Genomic DNA, 21,497 nt, shown 5'->3' on the forward strand with positions numbered 1-21,497 from the left:
AAACATACAGGCATGCAGGCATACAGAGACATACCGCCATACAGACACATACATATTTACAGGCATATAGAGACATACAGGCATACTTACACATACATATGTACATACAGGCATACTGAAACATACATACAAGACATACAGGCATACAGACCCATACAAACATATATATATACATACAGTGGTGTATCTTGTATAATATCCCATATTATATAACTTATTACCAGAACAGCCAAAAGTTGTTTATAGGGGAGCCCCGAGCCTAGCATCAAAGTTGGTTAAAAATCATATAAAAAATGGCAACCAATCCAAAACCTTTCTGCATAAAGATGTTTTTTTTGGATGTGGGCTATGTATAGCATGTAGGCGGACAGGGAGTACTAAGAGACATGTGACTACCTTTACACATCCACAGGGCAAAAAGAAATATACGATTAGTAATATGATTACATGTTATACTAAACAAGTCATATATGTACTTAAGTGCACATGTAACTTATATTATGTAGGGAGAACAAAGCGACCGTTGTACATAAGGATAAACGAACACGTTCGTAATATCAAGAGAGGATTTATGCAACACAGTGTTTCGTCTCACTTTAAAGAGCACCATGGTTGCGATCCACAACATCTGACTTTTCTCGCTATCCACAAGGTCTGTCCCAATTGGAGGGGTGATGACATAATCAAGAAATTGGGTCAGGCGGAGATGCGGTGGATCTTTGACTTGGACACTCTGGTCCCGCACGGTCTCAATGCGGACTTTGAGTTGTACCATTTCCTATGATCCACTGCGTCCCTGCTTGATCCATGTAGGACTAGAAGTGATCTGCTGTATTCCTGTTTGATCTACGCTAAGTTAAAAACAATCTACTATATCCCTGCTTGATCCATGCTAAATTAGGAGTTTGAGACACTAAATATTAGTTTCTCTTTTGATTTGATATCAGGGATTCTAATATTGTACATAGCAAGGTATTATATTATTATTTTTTGAGTTTTGGAGTCACATTTTCTCTTTCCTTTGTTATAGATCTGATTTAGCTTTTTATTCTATTGATACTTGTATAATTTTTCTCTCCCGTTTTTCCTTGAATTTGAGCGAAATTCGCTAAAATCTGAGACATTATTTGGCTAAGTATGATGAGTTTGGCATTTCTGCCGTACCGGAAATGACAAAATAGTGCGGCCGCAATGCATTTCGGGAAATGTAGTCCCGTCTACCTATTGACGATCCAATGAAGCCATATCATTGAGTTAAGAAGAAATAGCTGTGAAAGGGAGGAGCCAGACGTAAGGACGCACTCCGATAGGATCGGAATTGAACAGGATGTACCAGATTGATGATGTAAATACCGGAACCAGGAAGCAACACCATGCCGATTGAAAAAGCCTACAGGATAGGTGAAACGCGTTTTGGATTATCCAGATATACATTTTATATATTTTTTATTTGTATTTTACTTGTATTCTTATTTGCATTCAAATTGCATTTATTTTAATTACATTAAAAAGCAATTTTTCGTGCATTTTTGACCAAAAGTGGATCCAGTCTTTAGTCTTGCCCAGGTTCCAGAGGGGGCTGTCACCCTATATTTGACGCCATAGGCGTGCGCACGGGGTGTGCCGGGTGTGCCGGGTGTGCCTGGGCACACCCTAATCCCCGCGGCACGCCTATGTATTGAGTCCTGCAGGAACGCCGTTCCTGCAGGCACTCAGCGACCCCCTTCCTCCCCCCATGTCCCCCCTGTCATGGATGGGAAGGGGGGGGGCAAGAGGTTATGGACCCCCCCCCGGTCGGCTCTCTCAATATCAGCCGCGGCGAGGGAGCTGTGAGCGCAAGCGCGCTGCTTGCTGATGCTGGGAGCCGGAATATGACGTCATATTCCGGCTCCCAGCTACAGCAGACAGCCCACGCGGCGAGAGGGAGCAGAGAGCTCACAGCTCCCTCGCCGCGGCTGATATTGAGAGAGCCGCCCGACCCACTGGACCCCAGGGAAGAGTCCACGCCAGCTCTCCAGGTAAGGAGGCTGGGTGGACATTTTTTAATTAAAAAATAATCATTTGTGTGTGTGTGTGAATGTGTGTGTGTGTCTGTGACTGTGTGTGTGTGTCTGTGACTGTGTGTGTGTGTGTCTGTGACTGTGTTTGTGTGTGTGTGTGTGTCTGTGTGTGTGTGTCTGTGTGTGTGTGTGTCTTTGACTGTGTATGTGTGTGTGTCTGTGTGTGTGTGTATGTGAATGTGTGTGTGTGTGTGTGTGTGAATGTGTGTGTCTGTGAATGTGTGTGTGAATGTGTATGTGTGTCAGTGTATTTGAATATGTGTGTCTGTGAATGTATGAGTGTGAATGTGTGTGTCTATGAATGTATGAGTGTGTGTGTGTTTGAGTATGCGTGTCAGTGTGTGTGTGTATATATATATATATATATATATATATATATATATATATATACATACACACACACACACATATACATACACACACTGGAGTGTATATTATTTTTTTGGGGGGGTGGGAATCTTGGTTCCCACACTTTATTCCCCAGGACTTTATTCTCCCCTGTCGGCTCACGCAGAACCGGCGCTGAGTGTCGGCTCTGCTCTAAGCCTCCATGGGCCGGCGGGGAGATCAAAGATCTACCTCACCGGCCCACAGCAGCATGAAGGGAGGCAGGAGAGGACCCGGGGAGACAGCAGCTCCGCCAGGTTCCTCTGGCGAGATCTGAGCGTTGCCGCGGCAACGCTCAGATCTCACGATAGTTAACTCTAGCCCCGCAGGCTAGAGTTCACTCTCCACTGGACCACCAGGGATGGCACATGGCAGCAAGGATCCCCCCTCCCTACATAAGGTAAGAAGGGAGGGGGGATATTTACTAATCTGCCCCCACCTCCACAATCTGTCCAAACATACAGCACACACACACACACATACAGCACCCACACACAAAAAGCACCTACAGACATACAGCACTCTCACACAAACAGCACACACACAGCACCCTCACACACACAGCACCCAAACAGCTCCCACACACATACAGTACACATACAGCACCCTCACACACACAGTACACTAACCGCACCCTCACAAACACACACAGCACCTTTACAAACACACAACACCCTCACACACAGCACACTAACAACACCCTCGCAAACACACACACACAAACAGCACCCTCAGAAATACACGACACCCACACACATCACACAAACAGCACACACACAGCACCATCACACACACATCACACAAACAGCACCCTCACACACACAGCACACTAACAGAACCCTAACACACACACACAAACAGCACCCTCACACACACACACACACACACACAAACACCCTCACCCACATAGCACACTACCAGCACCCTCACACATACACACACACAGCAGCACCCTTACACACACCACCCTCACACAGCACACTAACAGCACACACACACACACACACACACAGCAGTGTATGTATATATGTGTGTATATATATATATATATATATATATATATATATATATATATATAAACAAATGGAAGCTTGGCACTCTCCTCCAAAAATAATTAATTATATCACATGTGCCTGGGTGCAAATTGCTGGCGTCAGATATATATACTCATAAATGAAAAAAATCAAAATGCACTCACAGGTCTTCAAATTAGTGGACAAATTGGTGCTTTATTTGGTCATCAAAAAAGTGTACAAAAATCAATCGACGTTTCGACCCTGCCGGGTCTTTTTTCAAGATATACATATACATGCGGCGGGTGTTTGTGCTTTAGGGTGCACACCCTAATGCAATAGGCTGCGCACGCCTATGTTTGACGCAAACTTTTAAACTCAGAGCCAGTTTGGAAGGCTCTGAGCCAGGTGAGCAAATTCTATAATTTTCACAATTGTGTTTCACACCTACAGATCTCACTTAGAGATTCTTTTCTCCCTTTCTCCACCATATATATTGGAAGCACGACCTTTGAGGAGATCCAAAAAGGGGGGTGTATGTTACCCTATAACATACCAGCTGAAAAGTTTAGAGCCTGTTTCTGAAAAGGCTCGTTACCATGTGAGTTTGCCAATTTACAGACAACTCTAATTTGTGGTCTAAACAACCCTGCACTATATATTTTCTATTTGTGTTTTCTCCATATATGTCCAACTTAGTTGAACCACCCAATCAATATCAATAGGGTGAGTCGACTGTATTCTTAATTAGCGCTGCACTAATATCCCACGGAGTGGAGACGATTCTTTCACTTTCTATCCTCTCTGTGTGTTCTGTTTTGCTTTCTAAATTGGTGGGTGATTTCTGGAGCATCCACAAAGTGTTCAAGCTGCTATTTTTTAAAAATAATCACTAAGCAAATAAGCGCCTGTAATTCACACATTTGTCCTTTTTGTATTCCACACACACTAACAGACACACACAGTCGGCCACACAGACACACACACACACTATCAGACACACACAGTCGGACACACAGTCAGACACACACACACTAACAGACACACACAGTCAGACACACACTAACAGACACACACACTAACAGACACACAGTCACACACACACACTCACTCACATTAATACTCACTTCTCTTTTTTTTAATTTAACCCCCCCCCCATTTGGGAATGCTGGGGGGGGTGGTTCTCCCATTCCCTGGTGGTCCAGTGGCTGCTGGGCGGCCCTGGCGGCCGGGCGGCTGGCAAAGGAGCACTTCCTCTGAGCTCTCTGCTCAGCTCCCTCGCACACTGCCCGCAGAGTGAGGCTGGGAGGTGAATATGACGTCATATTCCGGCTCCCAGCCTCACTCTGCGGGCAGCATGCAAGGGAGCTGAGCAGAGAGCTCAGAGGAAGTGCTCCCTCGACAGCCGCCCGCCCATCAGCCCAACCGGCATGTCGGTTAGCCGCAAGGCTAACAAGGCATTTGCCCTGGGCGTTTGGGGGCGGCTTTTTTTGCCGCCCCCTGGAAAATGCCGCCCAAGGCAAATGCCTTGTTAGCCTTGCGGCTAATATGTCCCTGTATACATACATACAGAGGCAAACCATCATACAGACACATACATACATACAGAAACATGCATACAAAGACATACAGAGACACACAGACACATACATACATCCGTACATACAGAGACATAAACGCACACAGTTACACACATGCATACAGATACATATATACAGGCATTCAGAGACAAACATACATGCATACATACATACATACATACATGGATACAGAGACATACATGGATACAGAGACATACATACATACATAGACATACATACATACATACAGAGACATACAGACAGACAGACAAATACAGAGACATACATACATACATACATACATAGACATACAGAGACAGACATCCATACAGAGACAGACATATATAGACATACAGAGACATACATACATACATACATAAATACAGAGACATACATACAGACAGATAGACATACAGACAGATAGACATACAGAGACAGACAGAGACACACATACAGAGACAGACATACATAGACATACACACATACAGAGACATACATACAGACAGACATCTATACATCTAGAGACATACATACATAGACATACAGAGACAGACATCCATAAATACAGAGACATACATACATACATACATACATACAGAGACATACATACATACATACAGAGACATACAGACAGATAGACATAAATACAGATACATACATACATAATTTCATACTTACATCTGTTCAATCTGGTCCCTGGGGAGCTTGCTGTCCGGCTCTGTGGAGTCTCATCCTGCAGCCCAGCCCAGCCCCATCACTGGGCGCCAGTCGCGCTGTGTGGTACACAGGGAGCAGGGATATGATGTCATTCATATCCCCGCCCCCTCCACACAGCCTGCGGCAGTCGGCAGACACCAGGGTAGGAGGTGGGCGGGCCGAGGCTGGGCTCCGCGGGCGGGAATCTATGGGCTGCGTTTGGCCACGCTACAAGTAGTAACCGGCTGGAGGGGAGCGCAGTGCGCTTCCCTCCTTCCGGTCAGCCTGACATTGTGCCCCCAGGGCTTGTGTGCCCTAAGGCGGCCGCCTGGGCCGCCTTATGGTAGCGCCGGCCCTGGAGCTACTGCCATGAAGCTTTGTTAAGCCATAAGCTGTCACTACTGATGGCTGTGGTGAAAAATGCATAGTCAGTGGAGGGTATTGTGGTATCCTCCATAAATGGCAATGCAGCCTGCATAAGAATACAGCTCTGCTCTGTTCTGATGTCTGGACTTGGCTTCTGGTATCTAGTACTCTTTTTGCTATTCTTGCTTAGTTTTCCTTGGTTTTTGGTTTTCTATTCTATGTCTGGTTTTCTTTATGCTGGGATTTCTGGGTTCATTCCTATAGTTCGTTCCTGGATTTCCCAGTCTCCAGGTTTCCTTTAAATGTTTGTTTTATGTTGCCACACCCGTTTGTTTTCCATCATTCCTTTCTGTTTCAGAGTCCTGCAGGCAGCTGCTCAAAGCTTCTGCCCTTTCTTGCAGGTAAGTGATATATATGTCTACTTAGGATGTTTTAGCATACTTTAGGCAGTGTAGGACCTGCCAGATATGGGGTACATTGGCGTTGTTGGCAGGCTTATGCAATGTATGATCATATAGTGTGACTAAATCCCCATGATTTTCGTATGTAGTACTTAGTTATTTCTCCTCTTGTTTTGCCTATGTTATCCTGTCTTGTTTTCGTTTGTATACCCAGTCCATGTACAGTCCTGTCCAGTCATGCTCATGTTATGTTCATGTCTTGTGTATATGTTCTGGGTTTAGCTTACTATCCTTCTCTGGTTCTGGGTTCTACTACTTCTGTCTTGTTTTCATGTTTGATGTCTATCTCTAGTCTAGCCTTGTTTCTAGTACTGGATACAATCTTGCTGCAGAGCCTCCCTATTCAGCTCCTGGGAGGCCTGCTTAATTTCCAAGCTCCTAGTTCCTGTTATCTGCTGAAGCTGATTCAGGGTCTTGGTATGTGGCTGTACAAACGCTGGTGCTCAACACCAGGGGGCGTGCGGTTACCCTGCACCAGACCCTGCTAATCCACCTCCACGCTGAAGACTCCCACTTAACATCAGGCATATTGGGTCCCGGTCCACGCACCGCCACCTGGACACTGTGTCTGGGTCCCGGGCACCGGACCGCCACCCTGACAAACGTGGCCCCTGGCAGATGAAGTGTCAGGAGCTTAAAAGAATCCGGCTGAAAAAGATGGTCACAAGGAACAGCTGCAGTTAAGTACAATCTAACTTCCCCTACACCCTATGAATACCGCACTACAAACAGCAAAGTCACCATCAAGTGTCTTTGCAAAATACTCAAAGACCCCAGCAAGTGACAAAGCCACTTAAAGCCCCTTGACCCTATGGTTGAGGAACTATAGTTGGTGGCTATATCATTGGGTATCCACAGGTGACACAGTAACTGTTTGTAGTATTTACATATTTTTAAAATCAGTTTATAAAATGTAAACATTATTTATGGCAAGTTCTGGGAATTATTTGGTATTGTCAAGCACAGAAAATTAAATCTGACTCTTACAACACACTGATCTTGGTTTTCCCTTCACGTGTCACATTACCAATCAAGTTTAATATTTCAGGGACAGTAAATGGCCCTGTGAATTGTAAATGTTCTGTACATTTCACTTGCCAATTTAAGACTGTCTGCAGTGATGGATGACTGTAGTAACCAAAATGCTTTACTCCCCAGGCATTTTATGTATGACATTGTAGTCTCTGACCTATTATCTTTGATCCATTTTTCTTTCTTTTGCAGATTTTAAACTCTTTTTTCAAGCATTTTATCTTTTTGGTAGGCCTTAGTTAATAGGATTTCTTAATGATAACAAGAGTTCATGCATTAAGAGAGTTACGGACTATGGGAGAAATATATCATACTTTTCTATTATCATGTTTATGATTAAATTCTGCCTCAAGTGCTGTAGTGTTACTCTGGATGGATATAAAGATCCATTTTCATAGTGTTTAATGTTTTTTTTAAGATGGTTTAGTAACAGCTTTAACTTTAATTACTTTCAGTCTTGCTTAATATCATTTTAAAATGAGAAAACTATTGATATGAGTCCACTTTGCTAGAGCAGGTGTGGGTACCCTGGATATCTTGTATTGTTGATGTGTTCTCTTGAGAATAAAATAATTATAATCTTTGAATTAAGATTTTTCCTGAGTGAATAAATGTGAGTTCAATGTGAGTTCAATCACCGCAAGAATCATATGTACATCCTTAAAGGGAACCTATAGTCACAAAAATAACAATTGTTATTTTAGGACCATAGGCTCCTTCTGTCCAAGCCGATTTGTCTAAACCCATTTGGCATTAAAATATGATAGTTAAGTAATGATTACTCACATCTTTTCCAGCACTGGGACTCCTCTGCTGCAGCCTCCAGCTCCTCCTCCGGTGATGTCAGCATTCAAGCTGACATCACCCACCATCTCCTCCAATCCATTGATATTATAGAGAAGCAATGGATTGTAACCAGACATATGTGACCACACACCACACTCCTCCTATCAAATACTGCCACAAGCAGCATTTGATTCCAGGACTGATTTTAACTCTGTATTAGAGGGGAAATCCGTCTAGAGCCAGTATGGAAGAGTGCTTAACAGTGCATTGTAAACATTGCAGTTTCAACAAAACTACCATGTTTTACATTACATATTAAAATAACAGGAGGACCACTGCACCCGAACCTTAAGATGAAGTGGCCTGGGTTCTTTAAGGTTGTTCTGATTGTTGCTAAGCATATTTATTTTACTCAGGATATATAAGACATGACAGAGGGTAATTACAGAGAAAATAGATTGTTGCTTGTTTTTTTTCTTTGTGTTTCCCCTTTATTTTGTCATGATTTTTGTATCTTGAATAAATGTATTTGTTCTGCTACAATAAAAGGCTACTTGATGATGTATATACATTTCTACAGAGGGTTCAACTCTAGATTAAATCACATATTACTGGTATAAGAATGAGTGCTTTTGTTTCCAGCCCTGGGTAATTTCAGCACTAAGGGTAGTACCCTATTGCAGTGATCATAGTAATCTGTAATCTAAAGAATAGCATTTGAAGCCCTAGAAATGTTTGGAAACTCATAAATAACTTACAAAAAAAAACAATCCACTGCCAACCCTCCACTGTCAAACTGGACAAACAAACCCGCAACATGATGTATCAAATGCCTTTAACAATTATTTTGTTGGATATTTCACCACCCTGATTGACAAGCTATTAAATGACGCGCATTCTAAAACTACAAATATGGATCAAGCCCCACTAAGTTTGAAAAGACCAATATAGAGAAGTTCAATTTTAGATGTGTACCTATTAGTGTCATTATGGAACACCTTAACAATCTAAAAATGCAAAAAACGGTCTGGACCTGGTCAAATCCCAGCTACGCTGTTGAAGAACAGCGCACCTGTAATTGCTAAACCTGTCACAGCCCTAATTAATTAATCCTTGGTGTCTGGTTACATACCCAAACTTTGGAAGACTGTGAGAGTAGTACCTATCCATAAAAGTGCTGACAACTCTTTGATGTCTGGTTACATACTCAAACTTTGGAAGACTGAGAAAGTAGTACCTATCCATAAAAGTGGTGACAACTCTTTGGTATCTATCACCCAATATCATTGCTCCCTGTTTTGTCAAAAATACTGTGAAAATGCATCAATGCACAATTATGTGAGTATTACCAACAATCAAACTATCTGACCCCTAATCAATACGGCTTCTGCCCAAATCACTCAACTACAACTGCCCTCTTAAAAGTTTGCAATGACATCCAAACTGACATGGAACAAGGAGATGTAACTGGAGCTATTTTATTTGATTTTGCCAAGACCTTTGACACAGTAGACCATGACATTCTACTGCAAAAACTCAAAAACTCAGGTATTGGTATCGTCCGCTAACCTGGTTTCGATCATATGCATCGGATCGATTGCAATATGTGTCCATGACTCCCTCCCTCTTCCAGTCACGTGTGGTGTTCCCCAAGGTTCTATACTTGGCCCTTTAATTTTCACATTCTTCATAAATGATCTGCCTAATATCTGAAAAGCCTCAAATATGCAGATGACACAGTAATCTATGCAAGTAAATCTGATCTACTGCAGCTTGAGACTGTGCTCCAAGATCAGTTCTCAAAGGTAGAAAAGTGGATCACAAAAAAACAAACTCTTCCTAAACACTGATAAAACTGTCACAATGATCTTTGGAACAGTACCTAAATTACACAAATTACAAAATTCTCATCTATGCATCAAAACAAAACCAAATAACACACTGACCGCAGTCCACTCTTTAAAATATTTGGGTATGTTGTTAGACCCCAATCTATCATAGAAAAACCTCCACCTCCATCAAAACTATCCAAAACTAGGTGCATTGTGCAGAAACAAATCCTGCTTAAGCCCCACAAAAAAGGAAAAGATTGTACAGCAAATGCTAATGCCAATCATTGATTATGGAGATGTAGTACATGCACCTGCATCGCAAACCCACCTTAATAAACTTACTACATTGTATGACTCATTCTGCTGCTTTGTGCAACAATGTAATTACAGGACCCACCATTGTGACATGCTAAAAGAACTAAACTGGCTGTCTCTGGAATCCAGACGCACCCTTCATTTTTCCAGCCTTGTGTTTAAGATCTTTTCTGGTAAGCTCCAACCCTACCTGAGCAGAATGCTCACCCCAGCTGTTCCCACCTCCTATAAACTCCAATCCAGTACCAGCACTTTAGTTAGTCTACCTCAATACAAAAAGAACGCAGTTCGATCCTCCTTTTCCTATAGAGCACCGCAATTGTGGAATGACCTCCCGCACACTTTAAAATCTTCCCCAAGCCTAAAATCCTGTAAGAGATCCCCCTCTACATACCTCAAAACAGAAGGCACCTGTCATGGTTGATTATATATTTCTTACATGTTCTATGTTACATTTTTGTATATATATATTGTGTATTAATATTGTTTTTGGTAATACTTGAAATGAGAGAAATATTAATGTATCCTTCCTGGTAAAATAATTTATAAATAAAATAAAAAATATTCAGCATTGGAGTATTTCCACCAATTTTTATTTCCCTTTACATTCACTAAACATTGAATTGTGGAAAATCCACAAGACAATTAAAAGAATACTCTACACACCTAAATATTTTTATGAATCCCACGCTATCCAAGCATTTTTTATTCCACAACAAAGATCCGAACGTTTTAAAGCTGTGGCAAGGAGGTAATATCACAACAATACTTCTCTAAGTTTCTCAAAACTTTATTTATTTATTTATTGACATTTATTTTTCTTCATTATATACTACTGCCTGACTTCTATCATTATTTTGTTTATTTTTTTTTTTTATATTTTATCTATTCAATTTATAATCGTAATGAGATTTTGCAGACAGTAAAGGAATACTACTTCTGACTGTAGCAAAAAGCACTTCTACAAGTAGCAGCTAGACAGTGAAAAGCACCAAGGTTTCTTCTCAAGTGAAGTAGATGGCCCAGCACTTGCAGGGAAAGAGAAGTGGACAAGTACGAAATTGGGAGGAAGGAGCTTAGCTATAAATTCTCATCAAATAGAAGCCCTTTAAGGCTGCGGCTTTTTTAAGAAGGGTGAATAGTAATGGACTATGGAAGCAGTGTGTCATCAGAGAGTCAGCATAGCAAATATAGCAAGTCACAGGCAGCACGCTGATTAAAGATGGATAACCCTAAATTGTAGACAATTTGAGAGTTGCATTTAGAAACACTGGTTACAATCCATTTAGAAACACTCTTAAAAAATTTTTTTTTTTCTTATTCAAGGTCAAATCAAACTCTGAAATTAGCAAAAAAAAGTCCATATTACATGAAAGAAAGGTCAATCCACAGATTTCACTATTTCACCATTTACCATTTAATGTCACAAAGTTCATTAACATGCTAGATGTAGTTTGAAAAAGAGGTTATTCATCATTTGGGAAGTTATGCAATTTAACTGACAAATGAGGTCAAGAAGGCAAGAGCAATAAGACATATTTCAAAAAGAATAATTTGCAATACAGAGCGGTCTGTTCAAAATAATAGTCAAAATTCAAGTATTTAAAGGGCAGAGGTTACAATATGTTTACTGTATTTTGTCTTTTTCTAAAGAAACATAATAATAATGTATTTTAACTCCTTTGAAACAAGGACTTTTCATTATACTTTTTGACAAGAGCAATTAAGGTCTTTACACGTTTCATATTTTCTACTTTGTAATAAACACAGCTTCATTTTCAGAAAAATATGTTATAATTTAGAGTGAAAAAAATTTGTAGCATTGTAAGAAAATATATTTAAATGCAGTTAAAAATCTAGCAGCAAGTAGCATGTGCACAGATATTGCAGGTATATTATTATTATTATTATTATTATTATTATTATTTTATTTATAAAGCACCAACAAATTCCGCAGCTCTGTACAATGTGTGCACTAGCAGAATCACAGAGCCAATTAATAATAATGCCCAGTAGCACTAATGAAACATAAAATACTTATAAAAAATATGTGGAACTAAGAAGTCACAGTAGTATATCATTCTGTGCATTCGGTATATCTCTAATAAATTATTTATAATTATGGTTAGTAGTGTAGTGATCTCTGGTCTAATACTTATTATGTTTCCAGTAAAAAAAAAAATCAAAACTGTAAAGATTTGTAAAAAGAGTACGAAATAGGTAGGTACAGTGAAACACACTTGTCTCAAATCTTGTTTACAAGGAGAACCCTACAGGGCACTCCACCACAGACATAATGTTATTATCAACCAGTAAATCAAAATGACATGGGTAAAACAATATTATGTTGGTCTCCTGTCCTCTATACATCTGTTGGCAAAATATGCCTACCTGTGCGGGATTTACAGTAAATATCCTCTGATTGCATAACATATGTACCCATCTCTCAAGTTGAACCCACAGTATTGTGGGTGTAGGTTACATTAAGCAGTCTAAAAAAATGTATAATGGGGATATATTGTGAGCAGTGTTTTGTAAGTACCTTACAATTATACTCACAAGGGTAGTTTGCTCTCGTGCTAGTCATAGTAATATCAACAAAAAGGCTTTTACACCAAAAGGATAGTTTGTCCTTAATCTGGATAATACCCGCTAATAATTTTGCCTGTGTAAGGGAATGGCAGTTTCAAAAGATACCAAAGAAATGCCATTGTGTCTCGTCTTTGCCAGAGCCCCCCGCAAAGGTCCCTCACCCTACATAGCTCATGTTCTACTGTAAAACATGTGTGCGCTAACATAGTTACTGAAGAAGAGAAAGATAAGATAAGAAGGGGAAGTAGATTAAAATAATGAAATTACCCTATTACTCTAGTTCTCCACACTGGTTCCCCGTTAGGCTTTAGTCCGTGTTATATAGTCAAACCAGGGATACCATAATGCATCATGTTTTATGCTTTGTCTGTTAACTGTTGCATGCATAGCTTCTGCAGATTGGATCTCCTCTCTCCATACAGTGTGCTAGTGTAGGGGCGTGTGTCTGTTTCCAGATTTTGTCTGATGCTAATGGGAATACCAGTGGGAGATCAACTTATAATAGACCTCCTGATATTTTGAACTTTTCTGTTGTGAGATGAAGATTTTTTCCCATTGGGATTCAGAAAAGATAATGTTTGTCAAGTCATCCCAGCGTTTCTCAAATTAATTGTTATGTTCCAAGTTGCCAATTATTAGCTGTTAAAATGGTTGACACTCTCCCATCCAAATCCACATTCTCTTTGCATAATTTCTCATACTAGGTCAATTCACAATGCATTAGTGATTTATGCAGTATATTGTGGTAAAAATGCCCCAATTGAGAAAATCTGTACATCTGCATGTGTGTAGGGACCCTTCCATCCATTATTTCACAAATGTCCCATAAAGTCACTTTCCCAAGAACGTTTTGGATCGATATTGATTCACCATTGTCTAGGAATGACCAGGTGCTCAATTTAGCATCTGAAGCACTGGGAGTCCTTACCTATGGTGATTGCTATTTCCATTCTCTTGTGCCACACAAAATTCTGTCTGTGCAGATCCGTCATGAAGTACCCAGACACCCATATATTGCATTTGTTCACAACACCAGCTGAATTTAAACCTGAATACAATCAGGGTACACACGTTTTCGGGTACAGGGATGTTCAATATCTCACACTTTCTACGATTTAATATGAGGTCTCCATAAATGTAGAACTCAAGGATGGTTGGGAGTTCAGGGGACCTTCAATAAAAATATAGTAGGTCATTCGCATAGGCAGCAATCTTATGTTCCATAGCCTTCCAACAAAAACCCTTGATGTCCAGGTTTTCTCTAACTGCTGTCAGAGCAAAAAGTAGGGACAAGGTGGGAACCCCTGCCTAGTGCCATTGTGTATTGAAAAACTGATTATGAGTGCACCGTTAACTTCTACCCATGCGTTTGGTCTGCTATACAAAGCCTTGATCCATCCCAGCATCTTTTGGCTGATCCCAACTTTGCATAATGTTGTCAACCGAAAAGAACAGGACACCTTGTCAAATGCCTTTTCCGCATATGTTGAAAGTAGCTGCAGGTTTCTACTTTCTCTCCTGGAGAGCTGCTGCACAGAGAACATCCTCAGGATGCTGTCTCTTGCCTTCCTTCCTGGGATAAACCACATTTGGTGAACTAGTCAAGGGAGGAACTCTTGTAACCATCTATCTAGGATTTTGGAAAATAGTTTGATGTCAACAGTGAACAATGAGATTTACCTGTAAATTTCTGTATATTTCAGTATTCAGGGTGGTGATTGCTGCTGCTTGTTATTCCCAAATAAGCTGGTCCCCCTTCACCAAAGCATTCAGTGCTTTGGTTATATTAGGTATAAGCCGATATCCAAATTTCAAATAGTATCCCTGAGATAAGCTGTCTGAGCGAGAAGCCATCCTGGTTTTTGCAGCTTTGATTGCCTCCTCTTCTGAGATGGGAGCATCTAACATTTTTACCTCTTTAACAGATAGTGATATTAAGTATTTTGTTAAGTAGGTCTCCATTCTATTCTTCCTATCCAGTATTGCATCAACCACATTGGATGTGGGTATGTTGTAAAGCTCCTCGAAGTATCTTTGGAATTATTTTGCAATCTCCACTGGAAATTGAGTTATGCAACCATTCCTCTGGCTGATCTTATGTACCTGAGCATGGTTTTATTGTTTTCTAACCATGCTTGCCAATATCCTGCCTCCTTTATTGGTATGCAGATAGCAGAACCAATTTGAACATTGAATATCATGAAAGTGGACTTGTTCAATTAGGTCTGCTAATTGTCTCCTTGATGTGAGTAATTCTTTATAAGTGGCCTCCAGCTGGCTCCTCCTGTGTATTACCTAAAGCTGGAAAATGTTTTCAGCAAAATTTATCATGTGTTTCAGTGCATCTTTTTTTTTGCGTTTTGCAAGTTGTATAATGTGTCCCTTAGGAAGATATTATAAGCCTCCCAAAGTGTCTCCAGCTGACATTCCCGCAGTGGAGTTTTCCCTAAAATATTGTGAAATATGTTGTTGAGCTTTTTCCCGAATTTGGGAGTCCAACAACAGGGACTCATTCAGATTTCAGGATCTAGACAAGGGGTTGACGATGAAGTGAATGTAGCTGTGGTTTGACCATGCCAAGGATTTGAGATTCACTGTTTGTAAATGTGTGTAGTCCTTCATATCTGGGTGAAGGGATCTCCAGCAATCTATCAGTTACATACCTCATCCGAATCTGTGAATGCATTGAATTGCCAGTTGGGGAATACTGCTGTGACTAGTAGATGTCCAAAGGGACATTAAAATCCTACCCCCCAAAAAAATAAGTGATCCCTCTGTAAAATTTGATATTACCATAAGCGTTCTGCAGAGGAATGAAGCCTGATTGTTGTTTAGGATATAAATGTAATGTTGTTGTTTAGGATATCAATTAAATATTGTTGTTGATTTCCAAATGATTTAATATTTGGGACAAACTTGTAAAATATATTTTTTAAAAATATTAGAATATAAAAAAATCATATATAAAACAAATATATACAAATTTCAACGTATTAGAAAATTACTATATTTTTCATAATATTAAATCATTTGAAAAGTTTATACAAAAACAGTAAATCATTTGAAAAGTTTATTCAAAAATATGAAATTAAAAGCCAATATATGAAGCAATCCTGGTATTTAGTAATGGGTGAATTTGAGCAATCTACAAATTAAAAGTGAATGCCTAGATAGCCTTTGTATGCTTGCATTTGTATATAGGTTATTTAATATGAATAGATATATAAATGACATGGCCTAACCATTATTTCAATGTACTAATCATGTTTTCAAACACTGTGCCACATGGTGGGTGGCATCATCTGTGCATCATTCCACATAATACATGGTTTGATAGACAACATAATACATAGGCCCAAGATCTAAGGGAGGGCAACTGGCTGTCTGGAACATGTATGTCCTTATATATACAGATGCTTAGCACTATTTTAAGATTAAAATTTAAATTCAACTGGGTTTTGGATTTTCGTACACATTTGATAATTTTGTAAAATGTTTTCAAGTTGGTCCTCAATTCCACATAAATTCCCAGATTTTACTATTAACATGACGTAAAATTATGATTTTATTAAAGACACGGAGGCGAGTATTATGCATATCTCTTTCTTTATTACTCTCAGCAGCAAAGGTAGAGAAATATAAATATATCAAAATAAAAGAAAAAACTGTATAGGCACACAGGCAACCAAACACATAACAGAGGAAGTGACTATAAAAGGCCTGTGTCACCCACAATCCCCCTCTTTCTTGCGAACCGAAGACCAGGAAACATGAACCGACATCACACACACCGATAAGAACAGGAAACAGCAACAAACCGAACTTCAAGCTACAAAAGAGAGAGAAATATGGTAAAATCCAAACTCCAAACTGAACTCACCAAATAAATTCATCAGGAGCAGTCTAGAAACTCAAACCTAGAATATAGAAAATTACCATTAGTACCAAACCATGGAAAAATTTAAACTGCTTCAGTAAATATAAACAATAAACACATACAATAAACAGACTGGAATGCAACATACCTGAAAGTCCAACAGCTTCTCATCCCAAAACCCAACCCCGCGAGGGTGGGTGGGAATAATACCGTGTCCGTGTCTTTAATAAAATCATGACTTTACGTCATGTTAATAGTAAAATCTGGGAATTTTATTAAAGACACGGAGGCTCCTATTATGCAAGTTCAAAGCTGAGCCACCATATGAGATGCAATGTGATCAACGGCCTGAAATAGAGAATCACGAAACTCGACATTTGCCACCGGACAAAAGCCGGTAAGGTTTCCTCCAAACGACAACCGTCCTCTAAAGTTCTGAACGTCATACCTCCATGTACCAAGTGGGATGCAACAAACGACATGTCGATATCAGCCAACATAGTAGTCATTAAACCCATCGCGCCAATGTAGGAGTGGACACCGGTAGGTGGGGAGTGCCAGAAGGAAAGAACAAAGTGCACGGTCCGGAGAACGTAGTGGCTGCATAACCTCCAGGTAAGTCTTCAGACACCCCACCGGCCATAGCGTCAAAAACGTCCTGAACGTAGGGTAAAATTTCTAGCTCCAGGTGGCCTAGCAATGTGAATCCTCTACATAGATGATCTACGAAGGATATTGACCAACTAGGAAAGAAAAATCCCAAAATCCAATGTCGAGGGTTAGATACGGAAACCAGTGTTAGTCCCACGCATCAACCGGACCACACTTGTCATGGTGACCGAAGGCCGATCGATTACCCAGCGTCCATGTGTTACAGAGGAGACAGGGAGTTAATCGCGGAACGTCCGAGATAATCCAAGCGCACCGAAAGGAGTCACGTCATCCGGTGTAGAAGGCCTTGGTCCACTAAGTGTGTTCCCACTCGGTCTAGAAGAGTTCTGAACGCTTGGAATCAAACCTGGGCAAACTATCGCCATTTCCATAATCGAGGAAACCATAGGTGCGACCTTCGCAGAGCAGCAATCAACACCAACGCCCTAGTGCTGGGCCAATTGCAAAAACCTGCGAGCAACCGAGTCGAACGGAGGGAAGGCCTACATCCAAGTATCCGGTCAATCCTGAATGAACGAGCCAATCGCTACAGTCGATAGGTACCGCCTTCCAGCCCTAAAACTTTGGCAACCAGGTGTTAAGGCCAGATGCCAACAGATCCACTTCGAACAGCTTCCACAACCGTTGCAAAACGTGAAAAACACCGTAGTGTATACGCGCCAGTCTCCAGAAACTCTTGAATTCCGTGAAATGTCCAGGCCTGGAACGTGTTCTGCTGTCACCGAGACCCTGTGAAGACAAAGTCTCCAGAAGCCTTTTGCCACGAATAGCCACGTGCGCGATTTCGTGCCATGTAGCTGGTCGATGGAACTCATCGCTGACATACAGTCCACTCAGAGCATAACGCAGTCATTAGCGCGACCGGGGCAACACTGCAAAAAGCAAAAGGTTCCCGCCAAGAGTTACAAACAATTGATGTGCAACATCTTCTCGAACTTGGACCACTCGTCCCTGGAAGAAAAAAGATTCACAGCTCACAGAGGGTCCTGCTGATCCCGGTCTACCTATGAGCCAAGCCATCGGATCAGTTAGTCTCTGGACCTGTCGTCCAACTTCCGCCTTGCCTCATAAGAGTGATCCGGACAGAGATAGTAATCCTTCTGACTTGAAGGGATCGAAAGTGCGGTGGTCCTGGAGATGTAGTCCGGATGGAAGCCATAGGCAGGTCTGGTACCCTCACGAAATGCCTGATCACCAGGTCCTCTGTTCTAAAAGTCCACATGACTATCTTCATCATGGTTTTCATCATGGAGCCAGGGAGGAACAGAAACAGCCTGATAGAATATCATCGTGAAACCCAAGAAAACTCCACCGTCTGTGAGGGATACAGAAAACCGACTTCCCAACTGCTCATAATAAATTCAAACTCTGAAGCACCGTAAACAGTTAGTTGACATGCAACCGTAACTGGTACCTGGACAGGGACATGACCAGGACGTTGTCTAGGTAGATATTCAGACAGGTATCCCTTGTACCTCCTGGTGGGATACCCAGAAGCCGATGAGAGACCGAACAGTAGCCCTAGAAAAACCTTGAACGTTTCCTTCGCCAGGCAAAAACAGAGAAAAAAACCCTGTATTCCGTGCTTATAGTAACCGCTACAGGATATTCCTCCAATTCCAGATTGGCCATCTAATCTGATGCCTAGAGATGAACCTGGAGGCAGTGGATGCCCATCAATAGAAGTGTTGATACCAAAGGAAAAACAGAGAGGTCGGGGAAGTAGCGAACCCCTCCCCGCCGTTTAGGTACAAAGACTAGGCTGACCTGAAGCTCGGTAACCACAGGGCAACTCTCGAATTGCCCCTAAGGCGAGCAGATCGCGTATCTCTGTGGAGAACCACGATTCCGGTCTCCCTGACAGGCAAGTGCAATGGGGCCAAAAATGCTGAACAGGCTAAGATAGAAAAAACGAAAGACGGTAGCCCCGCACCGCTTGGAGAAACCATGAGCCTATAGTCAAGGCAGCATCCGTAGTAGAAACTGGGCCAAACCTGTCCGCCACCCGTCCTCGAGGAGGAGGGGAAACAATGGGTATTCATCAGAAGGGCGTCCGCCCGACGTGTTACCACGGGGTGGTAGGGACTTAAAATATATTCTCCCCTTTGCTGGGGAGGAGAGTGGAGGCTAGAGTTCGTGGAAAATCCCGCATAGGGAAAAAGGAGCTTTGGCGTGTTCGAAACGAGTTCCGTAAATCATGGCCAGACAGGCGGCTCCCATTACGCCCGGCCCCATCAAAAGAAACCATTCTTATTTACTTGGGGCTTATCAATCGCCGTGAAAGTCTTCACGTAGAACCCCAGCCAATATATATATTAACAGAAAACAAAAGTACCTGAATGGTGGTGTGCCCAGGAAAAAAGAAAACCCCAGAGGCTAACAGGGTAAGGGGAGGACGGCCGGGTAAGAGGAGAGGAAACCCAGTAAGCCCGCGGTAAAATCGCGGCAATCCCTGATCCAAGATGGCCGCCGCACGAGGCAGTGGCAGGAGCACCTCGTATACAGCAAAAAACTGCAGGGGAGGTACGCGTGCACAGCATCCACGCGCTCCAACCCGTCTGCACCCAGGGAGCCACCGCTGTCAGGAGCAGAGGCTCGCAAGTGCCTCCCCGACCGCAACACACATGGCCACCCACCAGGAGGCCACCCACAATAAGAGGAGAGGGGTATGAGAGGTAGGAGAACGTCGTGGAAAGCCTGACCGGACAGCAGGGGAGAAAACCAGGCAGGGGCACACCACCCAGGCACAGGATAGGGCAAAGTTAAGCAAAAGCCCCAAACAGCACAGCAAAACATACAAGATATACAATTAAAGAAATTCAATAAATTAAAGATTAGACATAGAGTTGAGCAAATGAGTACTTAACTGGTCTGAGAGCAGCAAAGAAAGAGGGGGATTGTGGGAGACACAGGCCTTTTATAGTCACTTCCTCTGTTATGTGATTGGTTGCCTGTGTGCCTATACAGTTTTTTCTTTAATTTTGATATATTTATATTTCTCTATCTTTGCTGCTGAGAGTAATAAAGAAGGAGATATGCATAATAGGAGCCTCCGTGTCTATAATAAAATTGCAATTTACTCAATACACTCATGTAAATTACAAGGCTTTGGATAAACTATCCAATACATTTAAATATATAGTATTATTTGTAGTAATGTAGAGTGAACTTGCAAGAATAATGGTCGCACACATATTTTTCGATTGGTAGTTTATTTGGTATGCAAAACATGCCATCTAGTGGAAATTATTGGAACTGTTACTTAATATATGTTATACATCATAGTACAAACATTGTTTATACAGGTGGTCCTCGTTTTGCGACCTACTTGTTTTACAATGGCTCGCACTTACGGCCAGCTCTCTCGCAGGGTGGTAAGTGCGTGCCGTCGTGGGAATTAGAGGGAATCCTTGCTCTGCTGCATTAGTCTATGTTCGTCTATGTTCGGGAAATTTCCCTGAGCATAGATTAGAGGGATTCCCTGCTCTGGAGCATTCGTCTATGTTCAGGGAAATGTTCCCGAACAAAGACATGCGCACCAGAGCAGGGAGTCCCATAAATGTCAAAACATTGCATTGTTACAATAGGATACAATATTACAAAAAAATACAATATAGAAACAATATATATATATATATATATATATATATATATATATATATATATATATATATATAAACACACAGACACATATATAAATTTAACACATAACAGATAATAAATATATTCAACCATGACAGGTGCATTCTGTGATGAGGTGTATTGCCATAGATCTCTTCAAAGATTTTAGATTAAATGAAGATTTGAATTTTTTAATTGGTATTTTAT

Source organism: Pelobates fuscus, chromosome 1, assembly GCF_036172605.1.
Source record: "Pelobates fuscus isolate aPelFus1 chromosome 1, aPelFus1.pri, whole genome shotgun sequence".
Lineage (NCBI taxonomy): Eukaryota > Metazoa > Chordata > Amphibia > Anura > Pelobatidae > Pelobates > Pelobates fuscus.